The sequence below is a fragment of the Anomalospiza imberbis genome, chromosome 12 (genome assembly GCF_031753505.1).
Source record: "Anomalospiza imberbis isolate Cuckoo-Finch-1a 21T00152 chromosome 12, ASM3175350v1, whole genome shotgun sequence".
Lineage (NCBI taxonomy): Eukaryota > Metazoa > Chordata > Aves > Passeriformes > Viduidae > Anomalospiza > Anomalospiza imberbis.
The window spans coordinates 4,445,049-4,456,072 of NC_089692.1; the positions used below are offsets into that span (position 1 = coordinate 4,445,049).

The 11,024-nt window shown below is 40.7% G+C and overlaps 1 long non-coding RNA gene across 1 annotated transcript; it reads right to left on the reverse strand.

Moving 5' to 3' along the window:
- Window positions 1-1,008: 1,008 nt before the first annotated feature.
- On the reverse strand, window positions 1,009-8,348 carry LOC137480952 (uncharacterized). The gene is made up of 3 exons (XR_011003205.1): window positions 8,229-8,348; window positions 4,861-5,093; window positions 1,009-1,249 (listed from the first exon to the last, which is right to left on the reverse strand). It is a non-coding gene; the product is annotated as an uncharacterized lncRNA (long non-coding RNA).
- Window positions 8,349-11,024: the final 2,676 nt, after the last annotated feature.

Genomic DNA, 11,024 nt, shown 5'->3' on the forward strand with positions numbered 1-11,024 from the left:
CCTACTGCAAATTCAGTGGAGTTTTCTAGCAGCATTACTCTGACAAGGATCCTCAGCCTAGCTGAGTTTTATAGAGCAATGTACAATTGCCTACAAAAAGCTCCTGCTCAGAAAGCTGGAGGATTTTTCCTCAGAAGGCTACAGTTACTTTAGTAGGAATATTACTGCCGAAAAAATACCTAACAAAAAAGTAAAATTCTTCTCAGTGTGAGCTTCAAAAGTGAAATGAAGTTTATTTCCAGTGTTCTCAGGGATGCTCTTTGATACACAGACTTTAACAAAATTAGCATTCTTCCTTTTACAGACAGAAATTCTGCTTTCCAGACTGTAAACTTTGGGATTATCCAGATCCGTCTTTCCTCCAATCCTGCATACTTTTACTCTCAGCAGTTCTTCTCCCCCATTACTGCTTCCAGCTGGCACCAACTTTGGAACTCAGTTCTATTCTTTATCCAGCCTTTATATAAAGAATATATTTAAAATATTAGCCCATGTAACAAAGATTTTCTTATTCTTAAAGATAAATATTTTCTGCTGTTTGGTGCAATGCAATTTTAGGTAGGTAAATATATATAAATTGTACAAAAAGCAACACAACTGAAAAATGAGAAGTATAAAAAGCACGTGAAATAAAATAATTTATTCCTGATAAAATATTTCTCTCACTAGGGAGTATAGATGCAGTTCTACATGTCATTATAACATGCAGAATGTTTGCACTGCAAGTTTTTACCATGGAAGAAAATGTGTAGATAAGAGAAATATAAGAACTCATAGCGATAAAAACCTGATATTACTGAGGTTATTAGCAAAACTGTTTCTGACCTAAATTATGTTAACTTGACATTTATTGCACAGTGATAACCCTCCTTTCTCGTGGCCTCTGCTACCTTGAGATTTGAGAACAAAATATTGTTCTGGAACAAGTGTTCTGAGATGGTTCCAATAGACATTTGTACACAATAACTGCCTTTTTTACCTCAGGGTCCAAAGGCTTTAGCATATGTCAGACAAAATATTTTCTTTTAAAGACACTGGCAGCATGGATTTGGTTTTTGAACTTGCTTGGGAATGAACTTTTTGTCTTTCCAGTGATAGGCTGATACTGTAGTGAAAATCCAACCCTTTCCTGCTTGGACTGCCACCACCCTCAGCTCCAGGAACTGTTGGAAATTCATTATTTGATTCAAACAGTAAAGTTCTCAAGTTCATCTTTATTCAGGTCCCAAAAGTGATAGACTCCTTATATCTGTAAAGTGAATATGAGAAGTGAGTCACTGATATAGAAAAAAGTAGAAGAAAGAAAAAGAAAGAAAAAATATTATATGAGATTCACACACAACTTAGATTTTCTTTATATTAAGTAATACTTATATATCCATTTTCCCTGAGCTTTACTGTATTTTGATTAGTCCCTCAAGCTTTGAAAATGTATGAAGGATATTGGTCTCAGAACACAAAGTTATACCCAAATAAGATAATAATAATTATATATAAATAAAAAAACATAACAGACTGGGGAACTTTTAAAATTATCAGAGATCATTTTAAATTATTAATTCCATAATGAACCATTAATAATGAATGCAGGAAGTATTACAAAAGCTATCACAGCATGAGACCATCCAAATTTTACTTACCAGATGTGTTTTATTGATTTGCAGAACTGATAACTCAAATGTTCTCAGGGAGGTATTCTGGGGAACCCATACATCCATAAATAAATAATTGCATGTGGGATGAGCAACATTGCTGAGGAAAGCTTTGTGCACCACAGTCATTTTAATTCCTCCTTTGAAGCATGTAGACTTAGGGCAGAGCTATGTGGAAACAGGAGAGTTATTTTATTGGGCTTGTGGCTTTGGTTTTATTTCAGGCACCCATCCCAGGAGGAACGGTTTGTACAGATATTCCAAATAGCTCAATTCACCCTTCAGTAATTTTATTAACTATTAAGGCTACTGTGCTCACCTAAATCCATTCAGGGACCTATCCAAGTGACCTAATTTTCAGGCTGCTACTCTGCTTATGGATGTTTTTGCAATCAAAGGGAGCTGCTTGCACAGGATTTCTGTGCTCACCACACGCCAGGTAAAATCATGGGCCAGATTTCCCTGGAGGCACCCTGAAGGTGTCTCTTACACCACTGCAATCATCCGGCCACTGTGGAAATCACAGCAGCCCCAGCTGTGAGAGCTCCTCAAGTGGAGAACATTTCCCTGGTATTTTACAGAAGTTATTTACATATTGAAAAAAAAAGATCTTCAGCCAGAGGAAAACTTCAACAGCAAAAGTTGAAAAGCCTGAGCATGGCAGGTATTGTCAGCTCCCAATCTTCTCTCACCTTGTCCCCCTACACCCCAAACAGCAGCAGAATGTTGTCCACCAGCCCAAGCTGCCTGGAACAGTATCCCAAACATTGCAGGTCACATAGTGAGGGCTCCCATAAAATGACTAGAAAATGTATTGCCTAGCAGTGAACTCAGTTTTGTCTCATCAGTATTCAATAATGCTATCTTGTCATAAAGAAGGTTAAAAATAGAACAAAACCACAAGAAGAGCAGAGAAAAACATCCAGAAGACATTAGGATTTTTTTTAGCCCAAACAGCTGTGGTTTTTCTCTGTGACTATTGAATCTCCTTCCTAGTCAAGAAGCTGTTATATGATTCATTCTGAAAATCGAAGTGTGACTTTCTGTGTGGCAGATGAGAAAAACTTGTGCTCAGAGCCAGGTAGCTCACAGTCACACCTACCAAATATGAATATATTTTAGCAAAGAAAGTCAGCTGTGACATAAAAATTGAGAAGTGTAAATCCCCCTGGCACTAACCATAGAAATGCCCCTTCAGAACAAACCAATTCAGTCTCAGCACTCCGTTGTTTCTCCCTCTGAACTGCCAGATTCTGCATTTGTATTTTTCTTCATTAATAGCAAAGAAGATTGTTTGGAACTGAATATTGCTTGGAAGAGAAGCAACATCTGCTGTGATGTTTATTCCTCTTATTGTTCTTTACATGAGTGCTACAGGAGCCATTCTATTTCTCTTCTGTAACGAGTTCATTAAATCCCACAGGAATTATACAGATCCTCATCCTATTCCTGGGTGGGAGAGGCCAGGAAGGAGAGAAGTGAAACAGAGACACAGGGCTCTGGAATACAGGACTTCACAGGAAATTCAGGTTCACACCTCAACGAGTTCTTGAGCAGGGGAGGCTGTATACTCCCACAGGAAAATGAAAGCTCTGAATTCCTTTTCCATAAACTGCCTGGGATCCATGAGCCAACTTATTACAAGTTATGAGGTCTTTCAGTGGGAATAAAAAGAGCTATGATGGGGTTCCAATGCCTATTTCTCCCTTAAGAAAATATCAAAGAAAGTGGGTAAAGGAAGTATTAGTTGTTTAAAATTCATCTTTCATATTTTTGTCTCTTTTTATCGGGTGATGAGTCACTCGATATTGCACTGGCAGGAGCCTGGAGGGCACTCTGCCTTTCACAAGATTTATTGGTTCGGGGTTTCTAAAACAGCTACCCTGTTTAGAGAGGCAGAAATTCAGTGGTAGAGGGACACTGTCTCATCCCAGGAGCCTTTACCAGGGTTTTGGGGGGCAGTGTGGAGAGCAGGGCAGCGCTGTGGCCTTGCCTCCCCTTTCTCTGCAGCCCTGCCCACTCTCCTGGCACCTACCTGGTTTTGTAGATGTGATGCTCAGGGGCATGGCTGAGTGCTGGACTTGGCAGGGACATGTTTACAGCTGCAGTCAATGATCTTGAGGGTCTTTTCCAAGCTAAGTGATTCTATCTGTGACTCTGTGCTGAACTAGATATGAGCCCCCTTTGCTTCTGTTGGCAGTAACTCAATAATCCCATGTGAAAGACATCCAAATATTTCTGATCTACATTCATAAGTGCATTTTCAATAAGATGGCTTATATTGCCCAGTTATTAGTTCATTAGCCATGGCTAATGTGAAAGAAGTAACACATTAACACTCTTCCTTTTTCACAAGGATTTTCTCTTTGGGAGAACCCAAGGAGGAAAAAGTGAGGTATTTCCCTCTGTTTCTGCGATATGCAAAGAAGGGAAGATAACACTGGGAATCAACATTCCTCATTAAACACATAAATGAGGTTCAAGGACCAGTTATGGAAGGAATTCAAGCACGGTAACCCTAAAGGGGAGGAGGGATGGAGATGCCTACAAGCTGCAGAACATATGTGTCAGTATCAGTAATATTTACAGTTGAAGCTTCATGAACAGCAAGAAAGGGCACAGACATGCACATTCTTACAGATTGTGCTGAAGTGGCTTAAAGAGATGCTTTCAGTTTAGGCTAACATGTTCTAATTTGTATTGAAAGAGACTGGAAGTGTCAACAGGGTCATTTGCCACGTCCCAGAGAATGAGAAGGGAAGCTGCACTTTATAGAAGGATGATTTCACTCACAGGCATCAATCCTTGAACCCTCCCTACAGAGATTGTGAGAGCCTGTCTTTGTCCAGGCTGCTCACTTCTGCCATCTGCCATGATTACAACTGTGGAATATTTAACAATGTCAAGGATCCCCTGCCTCTGCCTGCACCCACAACACAGGTTAGGCAGGAACTGCCTGCTAGGGATACACATGAGGGTTCCCAGAGCAGGAAAAATGAAGCTGTGAGGAAGGGACATGGACCTGTCTGAGTGTAGCAGTTATTCTGCAACTTCAGAAGCAGCCTGCAAAGTTACAGAGAGTTTCCTCTAAGGGGAAGTGGCTTAGGTGGCCCTTGTCATTGTCCCTGGATGTCCCTAGTGCCACTGTATTGATACAGATTAATCCTGTATCGTAGGACTAAAGATATTTTGGATCCAGAGTGCAAACCTTGCAAATCTCTTGGAAATCCCTGGAAGCTGAGGAGACAACCTGCTGGGATCCACTTGGATGCTCTTTGGGCTGGTTTTGGCAGGGTGGAGCAGGGGGCTGAGGCAGACAGCTGTGGCAATGTGCCCCCTTGGCTTCCTGAGGAATGTCAGGAATGGCACCACATGGACTCTCAGCACAACTGCAGACTCCTTCAGCCCTATTTATGCACGTCAGCTCCTGTCATGTGCTTGCTGTGGAGAAACAGAAAGGACACAAAGGACTGAACCAGTCTGAAAATTAGATAAATACTGTAGCTTTTTGTGGCTGCCTTTATTGACCAACACTGATCCACTCTTCTGGAGAGGGCCATCGTCCTTCAAGCTAACCTGGCTTCTTAGGCATGCTTGAACTCTGTTTATTTTAAAGAATCACTTTAAAGGCATAGGAAAAATAGTTAATGCCCAGAATAGAAATATCTGGATTATGAAACCTACACTGATTGTGAAGAACTACCTTCACACCTATTCCAAAGCTTGGTCATGTTTAAAAAATCTTATGGCTTTTACATTCGAAATGCATTTCTGTGTTATTGTTTGAAGCTGACAAAACACTGGAATTCATCTATACTGCTGTCAGAAAACACACTGTGATACAAGGAAAAGGAACATGACTGATGGATAAATAGATGCATCACTATTGCATTTTTTGCCATTACTACCTCAGACAGAAAAGACTGGGGTGGATCACGATGCAGAATGAGCTTTAAAAATCTCCTTCAGTGACAGACTGGTCACCTGTATTTTACCACAAATATCATAACAATTATTCCAGGAGACATTATTCTTCCATTTAAGTACATGCTCTGTGTGAATGATGTTATCTGTTAAAGCAATAAATTCAGTCATGGCAGTAAAATGTAATTAGAGTATTTTTCTGAGACAGAATTGATTTTGGGTAGGTACATTAAACTCATGTGTGAAAAATAGGCTCTGGAGTTGCACAACTAAAATTTTTACAGGACTAAGTTTGCAAATAAAGATATCTCCTCACTTATAGGAGATTAACTTTTTGAAGATTGCACTGAAGCATTTAGGAGTCAATGAACAGGAGGCTGAAGTGATGGGAACACAGTGATATTTTTCATGGGAGGAGAGAGGGGAGGGAGGCAGAGGTTTGTGGGCTGGCTGTCATCAGTCAGCATTAATTTCCCATCATGGTCATGCAACTGCTTCAGTCACGGGCGGCAGAGCAGCAGCAGCAGAGAGGAGTGAGTCAAGAGCCACAGTCCTGACTCCAGAGCCCTGCTTGGCAACTTCATTTGGTGTCCAAGGCCACGCCTGGGTCAGCATTTATTTCCCAGCGTGGCGTGGAGCTGATGGCCATGTTTCAGTGTCTCCTGTGACAGAGGGAGCAGAACTCTGGAGCTGTGCTGGAGCCTCTTCAGAGGGAGCACTGCTTGTCACACGGGCTATCAACACCTTTCCAAACGAGTTCCACAAGAGGAGCTCTTCAATTGCACTGCATCTGTAATTGCAGCAGGCTGTCAGAAAGGATTTGCTTCTACTTGGGTGTTTAAATAAGGATCTGATGCTAAAAAACACTTCTGAAATTCCTATCTTTAGTGAAAGAATTTCAGTATATTATTGTTGTGTTAATGCCTCCTAATACATTTCAATGCTAGAAAAAATTCACAGTATGGGAATGCATAATTTTTTTAAGTGTTTTTTTTTTTTTTTTAAGTTTTTTTTTTAAATTGCTTTTTCCTGGAAAGAAGTAGCTTAATATAATCAAATGTTTGGGAAAAGTTCAAAAATAACTGATTGAAATAAAAAAAACCCTCAACAAAGTGTTTTTCAGGAGCTGCTGGGAAACAATCTATTTTACCCCTATGCACCTTCTGTAATGGGAGAAATCCCAGAATTTAACTAGAGGAAAAAAATAGGAGCTGCTTTCTCTTAATTTCTCTTGTAACACTGTAATCTGTAACCATTTTGCCTGCACAGGACAATTGTGTCAGATTGAGAAGAGGTGCCTCTAGTGCCATTTCTCCAAATCCATCTCTTCTATTCTGTTCCACATAGATTTGCAAACTGTCAGTGCCTGTTGCGTGTAGCCCATTCAGCAGTGTGACTGATATCTCTTGATGAATCATTTATTGCTTTATGCCTTCTCTGGGGAGAGCTGTGTGTGCAGGGCTCTGTTTTAATTGTGGCTTTTTCTGGTTTGTGAGTAGTTGCTCCAGAAAAGACAGGAAAACTGGTCAGATGAGAAAGTCTTTTTAAGCTGAAATGGCTGGAAATGCCACCCAGTGGAAGCTTTGATGCAGTTTAAGGAATATGGGATGGTATTTCAAGTTATGCTCTGGACCAGACAAAAAATTTGCCCCTGTAGGAGTGGAAAGTAAATAACCTGTGTAAACAGTGTCAAAGAGTCATTCTACTATAGCTCAATAGGTACACATGAGTAATCCTGGTTCTGCCACTAAAAAAATGGAGAGACCTACACAGATCCTCCTGCCAGGTACATTGTTCCTCTGTTCTGCCTGTTCTGTTTGGATGAGCAAAAAAATCCCTGAATTCACTTTATATAAGTTCATTTCTCCTGCTCGCAAAAGCAGAAGAAAAAAAGTACATATTCCTCAGTTGCATTTATTTACAAAACCTGTGTTTGCTTTTTTTGCAGGACAAGCCTTTCACTGAGATAACATGCACATATATTTAACTGTTTCAGCAGCAGCTCCAGTCTGTAAGGAGCCTGATGTCAACAAAAATTCAAAGGATGATACCTATCAACCAAACACAATAAATTACACTCATTTGCCTGGAAAGTCCACTCATGGTTTTCTGGGAGCCAGTGAAGGAAATTGTACATGTGACAAACAGCAAACTCAGCACCACAAAATACAAATGGATTGGCAGATATTTAAATTTATTTCTCTTCTTTATAACCAAGATACAATATGGTGGGGGAGAGGGGGGCCAGGAAGATAATCCTGGCACAAGTCAAACAGGAAGAGCTTGGGAGGAGAGTTTTGAATAATCACTGCAAGGATACAAAACCAGAGACTTCTAGGAAAGCACATGGAGGAATGGACTAGATTAAGGAGCTGTGATCAGCTTTTGACACCTGCTAAATTTTCCCTGTGTAATATAAATAACATGCAGCTAATTAAAAAGAAGAGAATCTATCAATCTGTGCTACAGTTTCAGGACAGGATTTGTTACTCTGTTCATAACATTCTGCTTAATAATGACACCCCAATCTTGATTCATGTTTAGGTTTTAGACAGCTATTGGTCCTAACCCATATTCATCTCTCTGAGAAAATACTGGTTTGTTTAGGCACAGGAAAGTTCTGCTTCTGCCAGGCTGTGGGACCTGCCTAACCTGCACTGAGCTGCTTCAGACTCCATTTCAGCACCACTGCTACCACGGCTGCTCACAGAAATTGTATCCTAAAACTTTCCATGGATGGTATTGAACAGGCTGAGCACAGAAAATCACAAACCTCAGCCACACCTGGTGAGACAGAGCAAGCTCTGAGCTTACACAGGCTGGGGCTCTGGAGTGTGGAAGTGCCCAGCCACACCTCACAGCATCAAAACTTCCTTGTTTTTCAGTGCACAGGACCACTCACCTGATGAACAGGAGACAAGAATCTAATCCCCTGTAACTCTGAAAATCCTTTTCTCACTTTCACTTGCTGCCATGATTCTGGCAATAAAAGACACTCATTAGGGAATTCCAAATACACTTCAAATCACAAGAAAGAAAGATTTCTAATGGAAGGGAAGCAACCTAGTGTGATACCCCTGTGAAGGTGCTGGCTCCCTGAATCAGAGATTTCCAAGGTTAGTAAAAGGACTAATATTTTAGAATGGGCAGGAGCTACAGCTCAGACTTCCTTCAGATGTTGGCTCTTCCAGGGAAGGAAATACTTGCAGGTGTAAAAGGGAAGCACAAGTGTGATTAAAGCAGAGCCCCTGGGGGAAAATGGGTATCTAGAAAGGATAGTTTCTGATGCAGGGAATTGTTTTGGAGAACCTGAAGTTGCCCTGGAAGATGTACACTTCAGTTTAGGAAGTTTGTGAGGTTTAGGGCTCTAGGTCAGAGGAATATTACCAAAGCTATTCAGCCACAGAAAAGCTAAAGAGAAATTGAAGTCAAAGTAAGACAAACAGTGTCTGAAGCAAGAAATGATAAACTTAGCATTAATATTTTTAGTTTCATAAGCTGAAATGCTCTTCCACACACAATATTTGTAGTTAATCCTCAGTTCTGTACTTTTGCACCCCACAGAATCAAAGTAAAGGCAAGTAATTTGGTTAATTCAACAAATGCTGAAGTGTGAAGGGCATTGAGGTTAACCCCTAACAGCTGGGTGGAGAGGCAAAAGCGCGGGGAAGCAAAGGAAGGAAGCTCCAGAGAGATGCAGCATGGGCCTGCAAAATACAGGCAAGTCAAGAAGAAAGATGTGACCTTTTCATCAAGCACTGGGGCTGAATGCAGAGTGCAGGAGGGAAGGGTGAGCAGCTGGTTCATGGAGCACTTGTGCTCTCAGCCAGTGTTACAGCAAAAGTGACAGAGCTGGGGCTCCAGCTGGATAGCCTGGATAGTTTATGCCTTCCCTGGACTCAGATCTTTCCAGGTGTGTCTGAAAGAAACCTTGATGGAGAGGAATGGCCTAATGCAGATTAGTCACATTGTTCACTACACCATGCAGAGGCACTTGAGGGCGATGATGGGAGAACTGAAACTCATTCTTGCATAAAATATAAGTACAGGGGTAGAAATCTGCACATTTCTGCTTCTCTGCAGTGTATTTCCCTCTTCCAAATACACCCTTTGCCATGCAAGGAAAGCACTATGAAAGAAGAGCCACAGGTCTGGGTCAGAGGGGCAGTTTGGCATCCCTGAATGGCAAACCCAAGTTTGATTCAGGAAAAGCAAAAGCTTTTTAGAGATCCTTATGAATGGAGACTAAGTATTTTTAACAAACCTCAGGACAGAGGGGGTAATTTTATTACCAGACCTGAGTAAAAACAATTGATGAGATACTCAGTGCTACTCCAGATTCTGGAAACCAATGAATTCAATTTCCTGAGGATTCCTATCTTCAAAAGCTTCTGCATTACCCTTTTCTCTCCTTAAACAGAGAACCTGAACAGGACTGGACTCTGGTCACCAGAACAGCCCTGACTAGAATTTTGTGCTAGTGAAGACTTTAATTAAAAGTCTTAAAAAATGTCTGGAAGCTGCTCAGGAAAACTGAGCAGACCCGGTTGATCTGGATGAGATAACTGGGGTTGCAACTAAAGCAGTTTTTAAAAATACCATGACTCTGCTCTGAATGACTCTGCCTCACAAAATAATGTGCTTTCTGTAAAATATTGGGAAATGGATTTATGCTAGCTAATTGGCCATATCAAAAATGTTATTTTAAACCAATCAAACCACTAGCTTTCAGAATTTTAGGGATGTAAGAAACTGAGCACTGGTTCAAAAACAGGTATTGTGACATATGAAAAATTTCAGTATTTTCAGAATTTAGTGTAAAATCGTGTTTGGTTCTTCTTGCTCTTGTTGAAGACACTTTCAGATATTCTAGAAGTGCAGAAATTGTGATTATAGAGACAGTTGTGTGTCCTATACTGGCATTTTAATGTTTACTTACCCATCTGGCACACAGAAGGGAAGTAATTGTACTCACAAATTATTCCCACAATCTCATGTCTAAAGAGTTCTAAAATTTGGCTGTGTCTGACTATCCAAATATGGTCCGAAAAAAGAAAAATAAAAGTGATTCTACCTGTGTCAGTCTCCTGCCTTTATTTTCAAATGAGCAAAAGCAATGAAAATCTTCACTTGAACTTGCAGGCAGGCTCTGACCACTGAGCTCCAGCAGTGGAAAGAGGTCTTAAAACAAAGAGTAGGAGGAACTGCAGTCCAGCAGAGCTGCAGGTTTGGATGTGACCTGCTCAGCAGTTTGCTGCTGTGGCTCACAGCACTGATATTTTATTCACATGAAACACCAAGGGCCTGATTCTTCACTCAGAGCCATTCAGGTTAGAAATTGCTGTGGCTTAAAATCAGTGCAATTTTGTGAAAAGCAAACCGAGCTCTTAGAGCACCATCCAGCACAGTGGAGTGATAAATTATATAACATTAACAAATCTTCTAACT